This window comes from Hyla sarda, chromosome 4 (assembly GCF_029499605.1).
Source record: "Hyla sarda isolate aHylSar1 chromosome 4, aHylSar1.hap1, whole genome shotgun sequence".
Taxonomy (NCBI): Eukaryota; Metazoa; Chordata; class Amphibia; order Anura; family Hylidae; genus Hyla; species Hyla sarda.
Window position 1 is genome coordinate 78991946 of NC_079192.1, and position 17665 is coordinate 79009610.

The window sequence follows — 17665 nt, forward strand, 5'->3', positions numbered from 1 at the left end:
AGCACAGCATGTGGCAGTATTGTATTCAGAGCACAGCATGTGGCAGTATAGTATTCAGAGCACAGCATGTGGCAGTATAGTATTCAGTGCACAGCATGTGGCAGTATTGTATCCAGAGCACAGCATGTGGCAGTATAGTATTCAGAGCACAGCATGTGGCAGTATAGTATTCAGTGCACAGCATGTGGCAGTATAGTATTCAGAGCACAGCATGTGGCAGTATAGTATTCAGTGCACAGCATGTGGCAGTATTGTATTCAGAGCACAGCATGTGGCAGTATTGTATTCAGAGCACAGCATGTGGCAGTATAGTATTCAGAGCACAGCATGTGGCAGTATAGTATTCAGTGCACAGCATGTGGCAGTATTGTATTCAGTGCACAGCATGTGGCAGTATTGTATTCAGAGCACAGCATGTGGCAGTATAGTATTCAGAGCACAGCATGTGGCAGTATAGTATTCAGTGCACAGCATGTGGCAGTATTGTATCCAGAGCACAGCATGTGGCAGTATAGTATTCAGAGCACAGCATGTGGCAGTATAGTATTCAGTGCACAGCATGTGGCAGTATTGTATCCAGAGCACAGCATGTGGCAGTATTGTATTCAGTGCACAGCATGTGGCAGTATAGTATTCAGTGCACAGCATGTGGCAGTATAGTATTCAGTGCACAGCATGTGGCAGTATAGTATTCAGTGCACAGCATGTGGCAGTATAGTATTCAGTGCACAGCATGTGGCAGTATTGTATTCAGAGCACAGCATGTGGCAGTATAGAATTCAGAGCACAGCATGTGGCAGTATAGTATTCAGAGCACAGCATGTGGCAGTATAGTATTCAGTGCACAGCATGTGGCAGTATTGTATTCAGAGCACAGCATGTGGCAGTATAGTATTCAGAGCACAGCATGTGGCAGTATTGTATTCAGAGCACAGCATGTGGCAGTATAGTATCCAGAGCACAGCATGTGGCAGTATAGTATTCAGAGCACAGCATGTGGCAGTATTGTATTCAGAGCACAGCATGTGGCAGTATTGTATTCAGTGCACAGCATGTGGCAGTATAGTATTTAGTGCACAGCATGTGGCAGTATAGTATTCAGTGCACAGCATGTGGCAGTATTGTATTCAGAGCACAGCATGTGGCAGTATAGAATTCAGAGCACAGCATGTGGCAGTATCGTATTCAGAGCACAGCATGTGGCAGTATAGTATTCAGTGCACAGCATGTGGCAGTATTGTATTCAGTGCACAGCATGTGGCAGTATAGTATTCAGAGCACAGCATGTGGCAGTATAGTATTCAGAGCACAGCATGTGGCAGTATTGTATCCAGAGCACAGCATGTGGCAGTATAGTATTCAGTGCACAGCATGTGGCAGTATTGTATTCAGTGCACAGCATGTGGCAGTATAGTATTCAGAGCACAACATGTGGCAGTATTGTATTCAGAGCACAGCATGTGGCAGTATAGTATTCAGAGCACAGCACGTGGCAGTATTGTATTCAGAGCACAGCATGTGGCAGTATTGTATTCAGAGCACAGCATGTGGCAGTATAGTATTCAGAGCACAGCATGTGGCAGTATTGTATTCAGAGCACAGCACGTGGCAGTATAGTATTCAGAGCACAGCACGTGGCAGTATAGTATTCAGAGCACAGCATGTGGCAGTATTGTATTCAGAGCACAGCATGTGGCAGTATAGTATTCAGAGCACAGCATGTGGCAGTATTGTATTCAGAGCACAGCATGTGGCAGTATAGTATTCAGAGCACAGCATGTGGCAGTATTGTATTCAGAGCACAGCATGTGGCAGTATAGTATTCAGAGCACAGCATGTGGCAGTATTGTATTCAGAGCACAGCATGTAGCAGTATAGTATTCAGAGCACAGCCCGTGGCAGTATTGTATTCAGAGCACAGCATGTGGCAGTATTGTATTCAGAGCACAGCATGTGGCAGTATAGTATTCAGAGCACAGCATGTGGCAGTATTGTATTCAGAGCACAGCATGTGGCAGTATAGTATTCAGAGCACAGCATGTGGCAGTATTGTATTCAGAGCACAGCATGTGGCAGTATAGTATTCAGAGCACAGCATGTGGCAGTATTGTATTCAGAGCACAGCATGTAGCAGTATAGTATTCAGAGCACAGCACGTGGCAGTATTGTATTCAGAGCACAGCATGTGGCAGTATTGTATTCAGAGCACAGCACGTGGCAGTATAGTATTCAGAGCACAGCATGTGGCAGTATTGTATTCAGAGCACAGCATGTGGCAGTATAGTATTCAGAGCACAGCATGTGGCAGTATTGTATTCAGAGCACAGCATGTGGCAGTATAGTATTCAGAGCACAGCATGTGGCAGTATTGTATTTAGAGCACAGCATGTGGCAGTATAGTATTCAGAGCACAGCATGTGGCAGTATTGTATTCAGAGCACAGCATGTGGCAGTATAGTATTCAGAGCACAGCACGTGGCAGTATTGTATTCAGAGCACAGCATGTGGCAGTATTGTATTCAGAGCACAGCATGTGGCAGTTTTGTATTCAGAGCACAGCATGTGGCAGTATAATATTCAGAGCACAGCATGTGGCAGTATAGTATTCAGAGCACAGCATGTGGCAGTATAGTATTCAGAGCACAGCATGTGGCAGTATAGTATTCAGAGCACAGCATGTGGCAGTATTGTATTCAGAGCACAGCATGTGGCAGTATAGTATTCAGAGCACAGCATGTGGCAGTATTGTATTCAGAGCACAGCATGTGGCAGTATAGTATTCAGAGCACAGCATGTGGCAGTATTGTATTCAGAGCACAGCATGTGGCAGTATAGTATTCAGAGCACAGCATGTGGCAGTATAGTATTCAGAGCACAGCATGTGGCAGTATAGTATTCAGAGCACAGCATGTGGCAGTATTGTATTCAGAGCACAGCATGTGGCAGTATAGTATTCAGAGCACAGCATGTGGCAGTATAGTATTCAGAGAACAGCATGTGGCAGTATAGTATTCAGTGCACAGCATGTGGCAGTATTGTATTCAGGGGCACAATGGGTGCTGGTATTGTACACGTAAGGCACAGTGTTTGGCAATACTATATTTAGGGACACAACATAAAGGAGTATTGTATTTAGGGCATAATGTGTGGCAGTATTCTATTTAGGGCATACCATTTGTGACAGTATTATATGTAGTAAGCACAGCATGTGGCAGTAATTGAAACATAACAAAAAGAAGTCTTTATGGCAATCTGGGACGAAATGGAGAATAAAAGAAAAAGAATGTCTTTGATCAGAGAAGGTGTAACCTTGTAACACTGTTTATTCTGCTTCTGTGTCTGATAAGAGCTGTAGTCCCTGTAAAGTAAAAAGAAGTTGCCCATGGAGAGGGGACCCAAGCCAAACATTTGCACCCTGGCCCATTGGCCTTTAGCAATGCCCCTGACTGCGGCCATGTATGAATTACATGGAAGGTCATTCTCCGCTGTTTGCCCAGGGCCTTGACTGCAAGATGCACAGTAATCAGCTGATCGACTTGATAGCTGTCAGATTAAAGGGGTTGTCTCCAAAGACAGGAATTTTTTTTATAAAGGTACAGGATATCTGTAAAGAGGCATGATGCCCCTGGTTGCCCAATGGGAGTCCCCCCTAGCTAGGCACATATATAGTGTATGGGGGAGGAGTTATTCAGTCTTGGCCTTGTCAAAGAGGTGTGTGCAGAGCTGCAGTGTGGAGAAGAGACAGCAGGAGTGTGAGGTGATTCAAGCGACCACGCCATTCTGCATTTGTTCCCTGCCCAGGAGGATTCAGAAATTCCTAATTGTGAGCATAATACCCAGTGAGTCAATGGGCCACATATAGATAGTTCATACCCTGGCGGTGTGCCATTAATTGGACACTATCAGAACCCTAGTCAGCATGGGAGGCCTCAGCATTAAGCCTAAAATTCCAAGCACAATACTAAAAGTCACAGCAAGTCTACAGGGCTCCCAAGGGTTACTCTGCATCTCCTCTACTCTAATCTGCGCTGTGAGGATTGTAACATCTACTCCTACCTCAGGAAAGACAGTTATCCGTAACTTGGCATCGGTGTATTTCTTATCCTGTGTCTGGCCCAGGAGAAGCTGGGATCATGTCGGTTAACGGTGCCCTGGCATCACAAAGTGATACATCCAACCACCCCGAGACACGTACCATACCACAGTCTGTCCAACTCTACGTGGTTGCCACATCTAGACCAGTAGTCTCCAACTGTGGCCCTCCAGATGTTGCAAAACTTCAATTCCCAGCATGCCCGGACAGCCAATGGCTACACCTTCAAAATGTAGGAGCTTTCTAGATCACTTAAACCTCTTTGTCACTGGCCACATATTCCTGTTACTAAAACTCTAAAGCTGGGCATACACATATGAAAGCTGTAAGATGAATAATGGCCCATGAACATGCATGCTTGACTCAGTTGAGCGTGCATGTGTTTTCATTGAAAGCAGGGGTGAAAGCTCTTCCCAGACTCATCAGTCATCAGCCTCTCCCTAAGAACAAAAGGATCGGTCAGTTAAAATACAGAAGCCCAACCCTTCTGTCCCCCTTACAGTTGGGGAAGAGTTGAAAGGTTACCATACACATCTTATGGTCGGCCAAAATCTGTGAGTTCAGCCAACACTTAGACACTGTTACTTGAACAAACTTTGCAGATCAATAGTACAAGCGAATATAAGAAACTTTGTAATATATCTTATAAGACAAAAATGTGTCTCCTCTTATCAAGCTCCCCCCCCCCCCTCCTCCTACAAATCTTCTCTAAAAATCAGCTTAGCTTTGCCCTATGTCTGCAAGGCAAACAATACAAGTCAACCACCTCTGGGAGAACTGCAAATTATAGATCAATCCTGCAAATAAATTCTCTGAAAATACCATATACAAGTAATATAATGGCCAGAAATAGTTCTGTTCATCATATACACAGAAAGCAGCGTATCCTAAAATGTTCCCTGAATTGACAGGCACACATTAAAGGGGTACTCCGGTGGAAAACTTTTTTTTTTTTTTTAATCAACTGGTGCCAGAAAGTTAAACAGATTTGTAAATTACTTCTATTAGAAAATCTTAATCCTTACAGTACTTATTAGCTGCTGAATACTACAGAGGAAATTATTTTCTTTTTGGAACACAGAGCTCTCTGCTGACATCATGACCACAGTGCTCTCTGCTGTCACCTCTGTCCATTTTAAGAACTGTCCAGAGTAGTAGAAAATCCCCATAGAAAACATATGCTGCTCTGGAGAGTTCCTAAAATGGACAGAGATGTCAGCAGAGAGCACTGTGGTCATGATGTCAGCAGAGAGAGCTCTCTGTTCCAAAAAGAAAATACAGTAATTTCCTCTGTAGTATTCAGCAGCTAATAAGTACTGGAAGGATTAAGATTTTTTAATAGAAGTAATTTACCAATCTGTTTAACGTTCTGGCACCAGTTGATTAAAAAAAAAAAAAGTTTTCCACCGGAGTACCCCTTTAAGCAGAGCACATTTCACAGCAATTGATAATGTGTCAAAAGGAATTTCAGTGCTGCACTGAACTATGTGAGTACCCTTTCATTTTGGAAATCAGCGATGGTCTAAGACAGTGTTTACCAAATAGGGTGCCTTCAGCTGTTGCAAAACTACAACATCCCAGCATGCCCGGACAGCCGCAGGAGTACCCCTTTAAGCAGAGCACCATTCACAGCAATTGATAATGTGTCAAAAGGAATTTCAGTGCTGTACTGAACTATGTGAGTACCCTTTCATTTTGGAAATCAGCGATGGTCTAAGACAGTGTTTCCCAACTAGGGTGCCTTCAGCTGTTGCAAAACTATAACATCCCAGCATGCCCGAACAGCCGCAAGAGTACCCCTTTAAGCAGAGCACCATTCACAGCAATTGATAATGTGTCAAAAGGAATTTCAGTGCTGCACTGAACTATGTGAGTACCCTTTCATTTTGGAAATCAGCGATGGTCTATGACAGTGTTTACCAAATAGGGTGCCTTCAGCTGTTGCAAAACTACAACATCCCAGCATGCCCGGACAGCCGCAGGAGTACCCCTTTAAGCAGAGCACCATTCACAGCAATTGATAATGTGTCAAAAGGAATTTCAGTGCTGTACTGAACTATGTGAGTACCCTTTCATTTTGGAAATCAGCGATGGTCTAAGACAGTGTTTCCCAACTAGGGTGCCTTCAGCTGTTGCAAAACTACAACATCCCAGCATGCCCGGACAGCCGCAGGAGTACCCCTTTAAGCAGAGCACCATTCACAGCAATTGATAATGTGTCAAAAGGAATTTCAGTGCTGTACTGAACTATGTGAGTACCCTTTCATTTTGGAAATCAGCGATGGTCTAAGACAGTGTTTCCCAACTAGGGTGCCTTCAGCTGTTGCAAAACTACAACATCCCAGCATGCCCGGACAGCCGCAGGAGTACCCCTTTAAGCAGAGCACCATTCACAGCAATTGATAATGTGTCAAAAGGAATTTCAGTGCTGTACTGAACTATGTGAGTACCCTTTCATTTTGGAAATCAGCGATGGTCTAAGACAGTGTTTCCCAACTAGGGTGCCTTCAGCTGTTGCAAAACTACAACATCCCAGCATGCCCGGACAGCCGCAGGAGTACCCCTTTAAGCAGAGCACCATTCACAGCAATTGATAATGTGTCAAAAGGAATTTCAGTGCTGTACTGAACTATGTGAGTACCCTTTCATTTTGGAAATCAGCGATGGTCTAAGACAGTGTTTCCCAACTAGGGTGCCTTCAGCTGTTGCAAAACTACAACATCCCAGCATGCCCGGACAGCCGCAGGAGTACCCCTTTAAGCAGAGCACCATTCACAGCAATTGATAATGTGTCAAAAGGAATTTCAGTGCTGTACTGAACTATGTGAGTACCCTTTCAACCAACTAGGGTGCCTTCAGCTGTTGCAAAACTACAACTCCCAGCATGCCCGGACAGCTTGTGGCTGTCCGGGCATGCTGGGAGTTGTAGTTTTGCAACAGCTGGAGGCACCCTGGTTGGGAAACACTAGTCTAAGATCAGACTAGTCTATGACTTGCCAGAAGATCAATTTGTCTTAGGTAACAGAGGCATACAAGGCTGTGCAGAACAATCTAAAAGCAAATCCGGGGCCTTTCTATTAGTCATTAAACATAATGCTTTCCAAAGAGCGGGTATGCTACCACATTAGTCCTTCCCCCAGTACATTACATCTCCGCACATCACTCTGGCGCTTTCTGGTCTAAGCACTTAGCACAATGATGCGATGAGCCTCTGAGTCCAGCCTCCCTGCTCCATCAGAATGGTCTGCGGAGAGGATTAGAGCTGTTGTCCCAGAACTGCACATTCACATGCCATTGAAATGCACGCCTCAGCACATCAAAATCATACTATAAATCTAACGCTGAGTAACTGGCACCAGGTTATGAGCCCTGCTGAATGTGCTGTCTGCAGAGAGGCCAGGGATTTAACTATTTACGCGCTGGACATTTGTATACCCTGGTTCTTTCATTTTAATACATCCATTTAGGTTTAAATCACAAGATGAATGCATCATAATCTAGTGCATCAATAAAATGCCTGTGATTTGTATTAAAAGGGTTAAGGCTGCATTCACACCACGTTTTTGCTATACAGTTCCCGTATCAGGTTTTTTGATGAAAAACGGATTCCTCAAAACCTGACTAAACTGTATCAAAACGGTTGTGTACAAATTCAACCCGTATACGGTTAAAGGAGTACTCTGGTGCAGAGTATTCCTGCTCCGTCCTGCAAAAAAAATGAAAATAAACCATCACTCACCTCCCTGGGTTCCCGCGGAGCGCCACTACAGCTGATCGGTCCTCCGGTCCATCTTCTTCATGCTTCCGTGTGAACGAAGCGTTACAAGGCGCTCAGCCTATCGCCGGCCGCCGCGATGTTCTGCCTCTGCCCATAATAGGCTGAGCGCCATGTGATGCTTCGTTACACCCGGAAGTATGAAGAAGATGGACCGGAGGACCGATCAGCTGTAGTGGTGCTCCGCGGGAACCCAGGAAGGTGAGAGATGGTTTATTTTCATTTTTTTTGCAGCCCGGGCAGGACGGAGCAGGAATACTCTGCACCAGAGTACTCCTTTAAAAATCATATACGGTTTGAAAGATGATGTCCGGTTGCATCCGTTTTTTAAGAAAAAAACGCATATGTTTTGAACTTTTCACTCCATTTTGAATAAAGTTTCACTTGTTTGATTGAAATTCCAAGAAAAAAAACTGTGCAAAGTCAAAAAACGTATGGTGAAAACCGGATGGAACCGTATGAACATACGGTTCTGTACGGTTCCCATTGACTCCCATGTTAAAAAAAAAAAAAACGTATACGGTTTAATACGGTTTTTCACCCGGACCAAAAACATTGGTAGACTACAGTTTTGGCCACGGGAAAAAAAAATGACAAAATCGTATAGGATGCAAAACGGACACAACCTGATGCATCTTTTGGCATACGGTTTTCAATGGAGAGTCAGTGCATATGGTTTTCAATACGGTTCCGTACGGTTTTCACATTGAAAACGTATAAGGGAACTGTATTGCAAAAACGTGGTGTGAATGCACCCGTAACTTAGTGTGCTATTTAACAACATTCAGCACCATGGAAACAACTGTACATTTCAATGAATCTCATTGGTTCCTAGGGAGTAATAAACCAATGTTTCTGACATTAGAGTCCTTCATCTTGCTTCTGCCACATATGGATGCAGAGCTCTTAGGGTGCATTCACACTTTCACACGTTTTTGCAATACAGTTCCCATATACGTTTCCAATTAGAAAACCGTATGGAGCCGTATTGAAAACCCTATGCATTGACTCTCCATTGAAAACCGTATACCAAACGATGCATCCAGTTGCATCGGTTTTGCATCTTGTACGGTTTTGTCTATTTTTTTCCCCAGTACCCATAACTGTAGCCTACCACAGCTTTTGGTCCTGGTAAAAAAAAAACGTATTGAAACCTTATACGTTTTTTTTAACATGGGAGTCAATGGGAACCATAGAGCACCGTATGTGTGTACGGTTCCATCCGGTTTGCACCATACGTTTTTTGACTTTGCACAGTTTTTTTTTCTTGGAACTTTAATCAAACAAGTGAAACTTTATTCATAATGGAGTGAAAAGTTAAAAATGTATATGTTTTTTCCTTAACCTCTTAAGGATGTGGGGCGTACCTGTACCTGTACCCTGCGCCCGGTCCCGGTGTTTAAAACAGTGTGACCCCGCATCACACCGGGTTGGTCCCGGCTGCTATTGATAGCCGGAACCCTGGGCTAACAGCACGTGGCACAGATCGTTGTGCCGCGCGCTATTAACCCTTCAGACGCGGCGATCAAAGTTGATCACCATGTCGAAAATGAAAGTAAAAGCTTCCCGGCAGCTCAGTCGGGCTGATTGGGACTATCACGATGAAATCGCGATGTCCCGATCAGCTAGGACACGAGCGGAGGCCCCCTTACCTTGCTCCGTCGCGTCCGATCGGCGTTTCATTGCTCCAAGCCTGAGCTACAGGCTTGAGCAATTAACCCCCTATTACGCTGATCCATGCAAAGCTATGGCTTTGCAGGGATCAGGGTAAAGGATCAGTGTGTGCAGTGTTATAGCCTCCTATGGGAGCTATAACACTGCAAAAAAAAAGGGGGGAAAAAAAACTGTGTAAATAAAAGTAAACATATGTGGTATCACGCACGGGCAGTGGCGTATGCGCAAAAAAATTCCAAAGCCCAAAATAGCGTATTTTTGGTCACTTTTTAGATCATAAAAAAATGAATAAAAAGCGATCAAAAAGTCCGATCAATGCAAAAATGGTACCGATTAAAACTTCAAAACACGGTGCAAAAAAAAGAGCCCTAATACCGACCCGTACAGAGAAAAAAAAAAAAGTTATAGGGGTCAGAAGATTACAATTTTAAAAGTATACATTTTCTTGCATGTAGTTATGATTTTTTTCAGAAGTGCGACAAAATTAAACCTATATAAGTAGAGTATCATTTTAACCGTATGGACCTACAGAATAATGATAAGGTGTCATTTTTACTGAAAAATGTACTACGTAGAAACGGAAGCCCCCAAAAGTTCAAAAAAAAAACATTTTTCTTACATTTTGTCGCACAATGAATTTTTTTTCCGTTTCGCCGGGGATTTTTGGGTAAAATGACTAATGTCATTGCAAAGTAGAATTATTAGCGCAAAAAATAAGCCATCATTTTATTTTTAGAAGGTGATGAGGAAAAAATGAAAATGCAAAAATGGAAAAACGCTGAGTCCTTAAGGGGTTAAAAAAAACGATGCAACCGAACTTTATTTTCGAAACCTTATACGTTTTTTTAACTGTATACGGGTTAAAAGTTGTACACACGTGTTGATATAGTTTAGCACGGTTTTGAGGAATCCGTTTTTCATCAAAAACCTGATAAACCTGATTGCAAAAACGTGGTGTGACTGCGCAGGAGCATAGTGGGCTATATGGAAGTTTGTGCGGTTTGGTGACATGACTTCCCAGATTGGATGTCAGGGTGGGATAGCATTAGGTTGGCCATGTGCGTCAGAGGCTTTCCACGTGTTGAAACAGGAAAAAATTGCTGAAAAGAGATTCACTGAGAGACATGGATTCCCCTTACCTGCAGCACATGGGCCAGTGTGCCCATGAAACCCCAATACACTTATTCTGCTATCATTTTTTGAATGCAGAGGCTGTGGCTAGGCACCAGAAAATGTGTGCTCAAGAATATCGTGCTTTCTTGTAGGACTTTTTCACTATCTAGCACTATTTTGTGAGCTCTTTGATGCCAGGCTTGGACTGACCCACCATGGTCTGTCAACTGTTGGTGCCCACAATATTAACAGGCTTTATTTTAAAAAAAAAATAAAAAAAAAAAAAAATCACCACATCTGTCCTTATCCACTGGATAACATTTTTTTTTTTTTTAAATCAACTGGTGCCAGAAAGTTAAACAGATTTGTAAATGAATTCTATTAAAACATCTTAATCCTTCCAGTACTTATCAGCTGCTGTTATAATCCACAGGAAGTTCTTTTCTTTTTGAATTTCCTTTCTGTCTGACCACAGTGCGCTCTGCTGACACCTCTGTCCATTTTAGGAACTGTTCAGAGCAGAAACAAATCCCCATAGAAAACCTCTCCTGCTCTGGACAGTTCCTAAAATGGACAGAGGTGTCAGAAGAGAGCACTGTGGTCAGACAGAAAGGAAATTCAAAAAGAAAAGAACTTCCTGTGGATTATAACAGCAGCTGATAAGTACTGGAAGGATTAAGATGTTTTAATAGAAGTCATTTACAAATCTGTTTAATTTTCTGGCACCGGTTGATTAAAAAAAAAAAAAAAAACCCTTTAAGTTATATGTGGTGTTATAATTTCAATCACTTCAATGGAACTGACCTGCAATACCACACACAATCTGATGACAAGAGGGGTGCTGTTTCTGGAAGAAAGTAGCTATGTTTTTCCAGTCCTTATAACCCCATTAATGCTCAATGGGAGTTCTATAATAAAGTGTTCTCCTGGGACATGGTATCAGTTTCAGACAAAACTGTGAAGCAGCTTTTGGCTCTCACCATTTTCCAAGTTTATTTGTACAAACCATAGAGCAGTATTTCCCAACCAGGGTGCCTCCAGCTGTTGCAAAACTACAACTCCCAGTATGCCCGGACCGCCAAAAGCTGTCCGGGCATGCTGGGAGTTTTAGTTTTGCAACTGCTGGATGTGCCCGGGTTAGGAAACACTGCTATAGAGGGAGGAGAAGAATAATTAGCCAATTGCATGGTTGCTGGTACAGATAGAGATGTTTTATGGCATTGTGTGGTAGAGGGGTGTGTGGTGCAGGGCAGATGTTGTTACCCTAGGGGCAGATGGCATTAACCCCTTGTATTCGTGATGCCAGGGTGTGGTTTAGCCTATAACCACCCAAAGGTATACCGCTGGATTGGTACGGTGGCAATAATGACTCCGACACTAAGTTACAGACAATGGTAGCTTTACTGAGGGTAGACAGATGGTAAAGTCTATACAGTTCAGCCAGGGACCACGGAGGTGACCAGTGACGCAGAGACCTTAAAGGGGTATTCCAGGAAAAAACTTTTTTTATATATATCAACTGGCTCCAGAAAGTTAACAGATTAGTAAATTACTTCTATTAAATAATCTTAATCCTTTCAGTACTTATGAGCTTCTGAAGTAAAGGTCGTTCTTTTCTGTCACAGTGCTCTCTGATGACACGTGTCTCGAGAACCGCCCAGTTTAGAAGAGGTTTGCTATGGGGATTTGCTTCTAAACTGGGCATTTCCCAAGACACGTGTCATCAGAAAGGACTTAGACAGAAAAGAACAACCTTAACTTCAGAAGCTCATAACTACTGAAAGGATTAAAACATTTTTAATAGAAGTAATTTACAAATCTGTTTAACTTTCTGGAGCCAGTTGATATATAAAAAAAAAGTTTTTTCCTGGATAACCCCTTTAAAGGAAAACTGTCAGCTTTCTCCCAAGCACTAACAAGCAGTATTGGCTGGTAGTGCGGGGGACGCTGATCAGTTTGGTCCTTACCGTGCCCGGATCCACCTTGCCATTCGGCCGTAATCTTCTATTATCGGTATATTCAAATGAGGTGCTAACTGACAATCTGATGTTAGTGCCGGGCCGCAGCGCCACCCAGCTCATCAATATTCCTCCCCTCTCTCTTCATTACAGAGAGGGGAGAAGAGGGAGAGGTGGAGGGAGGGGGGAATATTGATGAGCTGGGCGGCGCTGCGGCCAGCACTGATGTCAGAGTGCCAGTTAGCACCTCATTTGAATATACCGATAATAGAAGATTACAGCCGAACGGCATGGCGGATCCGGGCACGGTAAGGACCAAACTGATCAGCGTCCCCTCACTACTAGCCAGTACTGCTGGTTAGTGCGGGGGGAGAAAGCTGACAGTTTTCCTTCAAGGGCTTGCTGGGACTTGTAGTAGGACTGGACAATTGAATGCAGACCACGCTGACTTGATAGATGACAGGGACTGTGTGACTTTATCTTACGTGACTTGATGGTGGCTGCAGGACGTGACTTTGAGGTCTCCAACACTCTGGACACACACACTAGGCGACTGCACTGGACCTCAGCTTAGCAGAAGAGCAGAACTCAAAGAGAGAGAAGCTCCACCCAGGGATTATATGGGGGAGACTAGCAGGGAGCCCATAGGTCACTCTTGGGATCACCTGGTCACTGGTACCTCCCGGGTAACAATCACATGACATATCACATGACATAACTCTTAAAGATACAACACATTTTATAATACAAAACACTGCAGAACTTATGCACAGAGGGAAACGTGCAAGGGGCCCTGGGGACACTGAAGGAGGCTGCCTGACAGGACAGCAAGGGTACAGGGCAACATCTCCCATACTGGGCCACCACAACTGCATTATGATATGGGTCAGAGGTTATCATATGAAATAGCTTTAGTATTGTTTGCATGTTTCTCTAGTGACATTCACACAAATTGGAACAATAAATCCAGCCTCACGAATCACGGCTCCATCTGGTAATAACATCAGTCAGTAATAAGGAGACGTCAGATGACAAATCACCATGTGAGGCGCCTGACGTGGCAGTGAATCAGTTACTTGCGCACAATTCCCAATCCTCTCTTGCCTCCTCCTTCTCAGGGTTGCAGCATCCCTGTAGTTGCTAGGATACAGACAGGAGGATGGATGCTCGCACGGCTCCCTCATTGCATCCCTGCACACACACATTACAAGTAGAAGCGCAGCTGCTGCCAACCATACACACCTATCACTGCCAAGGCACACATGCCACTCCAGCTGAACCCAGCCGCTCGGCTTTACATGTCACAGTTTGTATACAGAATTACCGACACAGCAGAAAAGGATGGGAGACACAACATGTACATGATCAGGAATGTATAAGGTCTAGAAATGCAGTGAAATATTCATACCATATCATGCAACCAATGTATAATACACAGGTTCTAGATCCTTAGTACAATACACAGTCCCCCTAAAAAAAAAGTCTCATAAAAAACATAATTTAGTCTTCAAGGACAGTCTTAGGGCTGCAGGAATAAACATGGCCATGTGCATACAGATTTTCTTGGTGGGTGTATCTACTGTATCCAGGGCTCAAGTCCTGCAGGAACTCATGGGAGCGGAGTTCCTGCACATTTTCCACAGCAGGAACCCAGTTCCCATTAAGAGTCCTGCAGGACTAGCCCTTAAAGGGTTACTCCGCCCCTAGACATGTTATCCCCTATCCATAGGAGCTGTCATGTAAGAAGCCGGCTCCTTACATGACAGTGGGCTCAGCCTATCACAGGCCGAGGCGGAACATTGCTGCGGCTGGTGATAGGCTGATAGCTCTCCACCGTTCCCGTCCCCAGCGTAAGGCCGACGTAGGTGCGTTAAAGTTTATTTTGTTTACCTTTTGCAGCCCGGGCATAGGGATACCGCACAGTATAGAGTGCCAGCGCCGGCGGCCGCAACTATCAGGGCGAGGAGGGCAGCGCTTGCGGGTGACATGTGTGAGTATTTACCCCGATGGGGATGTGGGCTGATAATTAATATGGGGGGGGGGGGGGGGGGCTAGGAAATACTGTTATATACCGTGGAACCGCCAAAAGTTTAAAAAATACCGTGATACACACATTTGGTCATACCGCCCAGCCCTAGCCTAAATAAACACCCCAGAACCTGTCCTAAACTAGATATTTATTACCTATTCACACCATGGAACATACATTCTTGTGCCAATAGTATTGTATGTTGTAAAACCTTTCAATTTCATCTGCAAAAGCTAAAAATCTCTACATATACAATAGAAGAGACTAGGGTATGAAACTCTCCTGGCGACAGGACAATGTTCACATTTTGAGAACCGCACATAAAACTCGAATTAATAACATTAAAACAGTACCCGGGCTGGGTTCACATTCAGTATACCTGTGGCATTAAATAGAAAATAAAACATTACCAAGCTCTTAGCTATAGCTCCTACATTGTAGCCATGACAAGTTTATGACACACTGCATATATCCATGGCAGTGAAAAGGTTAAGCAGCTTGTAACATTTCCCAAGGTAATAAACATATACGTCATACAAAAGGTAAATGGTATCTACTGGTTCAATACATAAATCAGAAGCCTCTAGTGTCAAGCGGGTCCATAAAGGCCCATGCAACTTAAATTAAAGGGGTACTCCCGTGGAAAACTTTTTTTTTTTTTTAATCAACTGGTGCTAGAAAATTAAACATATTTGTAAATTACTTCTATTAAAAAAATCTTAATCCTTCCAGTACATATTAGCTGCTGAATACTATAGAGGAAATGGTTTTCTTTTTGGAACACAGAGCTGTCTGCTGACATCATGGGCACAGTGCTCTCTGCGGACATCTCTGTCCATTTTAAGAACTGTTCAGGGTAGGAAAAAATCCCCATAGCAAACATATGCTGCTCTGGACAGTTCATAAAATGGACAGAGATGTCAGCAGAGAGCACTGTGGTCATGATGTAAGCAGAGAGCACTGTGTTCCAAGAAGAAAACCATTTCCTCTGTAGTATACAGACCCAAAAAAGTACTGGAAAGATTAAGATTTTATTAATAGAAGTAATTTACAAATCTGTTTAACTTTCTGGCACCAGTTGATTTAAAAAAAAAAAAAAAAAAAAAGTTTTCCACGGGAGTACCCCTTTAAGCCACCAATGACATTCTCATTTATAACCTGGGTCATATAAAAATGAAACATAGATTGTGATACCACAGACCATTATATGTTGTGAAATTATTTAGGCTCTGCCTGTACTCCCTATAATTGAAGTTGACATGTGCCTTGGATGCTATAGTTCTATATACCTCAACGATACTGTATGTCTTCTTGTTCTTTTATATTTGATGTATTTGTGATATGTTGAAAAAGAAAAAAACTCTCTTTAAAATAAACAATTATACATAAAAAAAAGAAGGCATCACTACAGTTTACAAAGTGCACGCTAACACATTACATAATGTAAATCAGAAAACAGGCAATAAAAATAAGATAGCGCTTCTCAATTAGGTAGAAAAAAAAATCTATACAAATTTAGTACTGACTATCGATACATTGCATTAAAACCTTTTCAATGTAATAAATCATGGTAGGGGTCATAAAATCCCAAGCAAGAAAATGGTTAAAAAATAAAAAATAAATAAAATAAAACAGACCAGGAACTACATAGAACAAAAAACGGCAAGGGGTGCTCCGCTGCTCAGCATTTGGAACAGACTGTTCCCGGGAGCTCGTGACGTCACAGCCCCGCCCCCTCAATGCAAGTCTATGGGAGGGGGCGTGACGGCCGTCACGCCCCCTCCCATAGACTTGCATTGGGGGGGCGGGGCTATGACGTCACGAGCTCCCGAGAACAGTTTGTTCCAAATGCTGAGCAGCGGAGTACCCCTTTAAGAAATAAAACGACACACAGTCTAGAACTCAGTGATCTGACATTTGTAAACACTAAACTGAAAATGTACTAATATCATGTATAAAGTGCACTTACCAGTAACTACGGTAAATAATGCAATCATTAAAATCCAAGCGGCAAAAAAAGAAAAAACAACAAAAAACAAAAAAAAAACTGATAACATACGTATTAGTAAACCAAAGACATAGGGGATAGATTTATCAAAACCTGTCCAGAGGAAAAGTTGCCCAGTTGCCCCTAGCAACCAATCAGATCGCTTCTTTCATTTTTAACAAGGCCTCTGCAAAATGAAAGAAGCGATCTGATTGCCACTCTTCCTCTGCACAGGTTTTGATAAATCTCCCTCATAATGCTTACCTATGTGTCCATGCAGGGCAGTAACCGGCTGCTTTTGTAGTCACAAATAATGTGCACATAAATAGTCTATAAGCAGAGATTCTGTTTGACAAATGTTCTATTAAGCATAAATAATTGCTAAATAAATTAATCTGTAAAATGCTTTTACAAACTGTTATGCTATGCTCACAAGGTGGAAAATATGCGAAATGTTGCCCTGAAAACACGAGTGGACATTCCACACATTTGATTGTTCTGTCGGCGCTAGGACTGCTCGGAAATGCGCTGTCTTAATAGACGACAATGAACCTGATCATTGTTTCCGTAGATGCTGAAATTGGGATTTTGCGGCAGACGTTTCTGCAGCGGAATTTTCGAGTGGAATTTTTTTTCCTTCAGATTTTGCTCAGAAATTCTGCCGTGTGAACATAGCCTTAAGATTAGTGTATTTGCTGCAAAAAATCCACACTGGAGTTTGCTACCATTGACTTAAATGGGTCTGCAGAAAATCCACATCCAGATTTTCTGCGCATCCATTGAAGTCAATGGTAGCAAAATTTACTACTGTTTCCTACAGTAAATCCATCTGTGTAAACATATCCTTAGGGTACGTTTACTTGTACAGGATCTGCTGCAGAGTTGTTGCTCTGTAGCAGATCCAGCAGGACCTGTAAATTGACTGTAAAGGTACAGCCAATATATACCGAAAATACCGTAAAGCAACAGTCCTCTTAGGATATGTGCACATGGGCAAAAACCTTACCCATGTTCAGTGCTGCTGCTTTCTCTGAAC

The 17665-nt window shown here is 43.0% G+C and overlaps 1 protein-coding gene across 6 annotated transcripts in view; it reads right to left on the bottom strand.

The window, feature by feature from the left end:
- The window catches only part of ADD2 (adducin 2), a 114931-nt gene that overhangs the window by 56147 nt on the left and 41119 nt on the right, over positions 1-17665 (bottom strand). The window contains exon 1 of one of the 6 annotated variants that reach the window (XM_056571470.1): positions 16612-16733. The exons of 3 other annotated variants lie outside the window; for them this stretch is intronic. The gene's annotated coding sequence lies outside the window, so the exon portion shown is untranslated. Of the gene's footprint in view, positions 1-13653; positions 13754-16611; positions 16734-17665 lie in introns of those variants that run through there. 2 more of the 6 variants (XM_056571471.1, XM_056571469.1) reach the window with 2 other exon arrangements.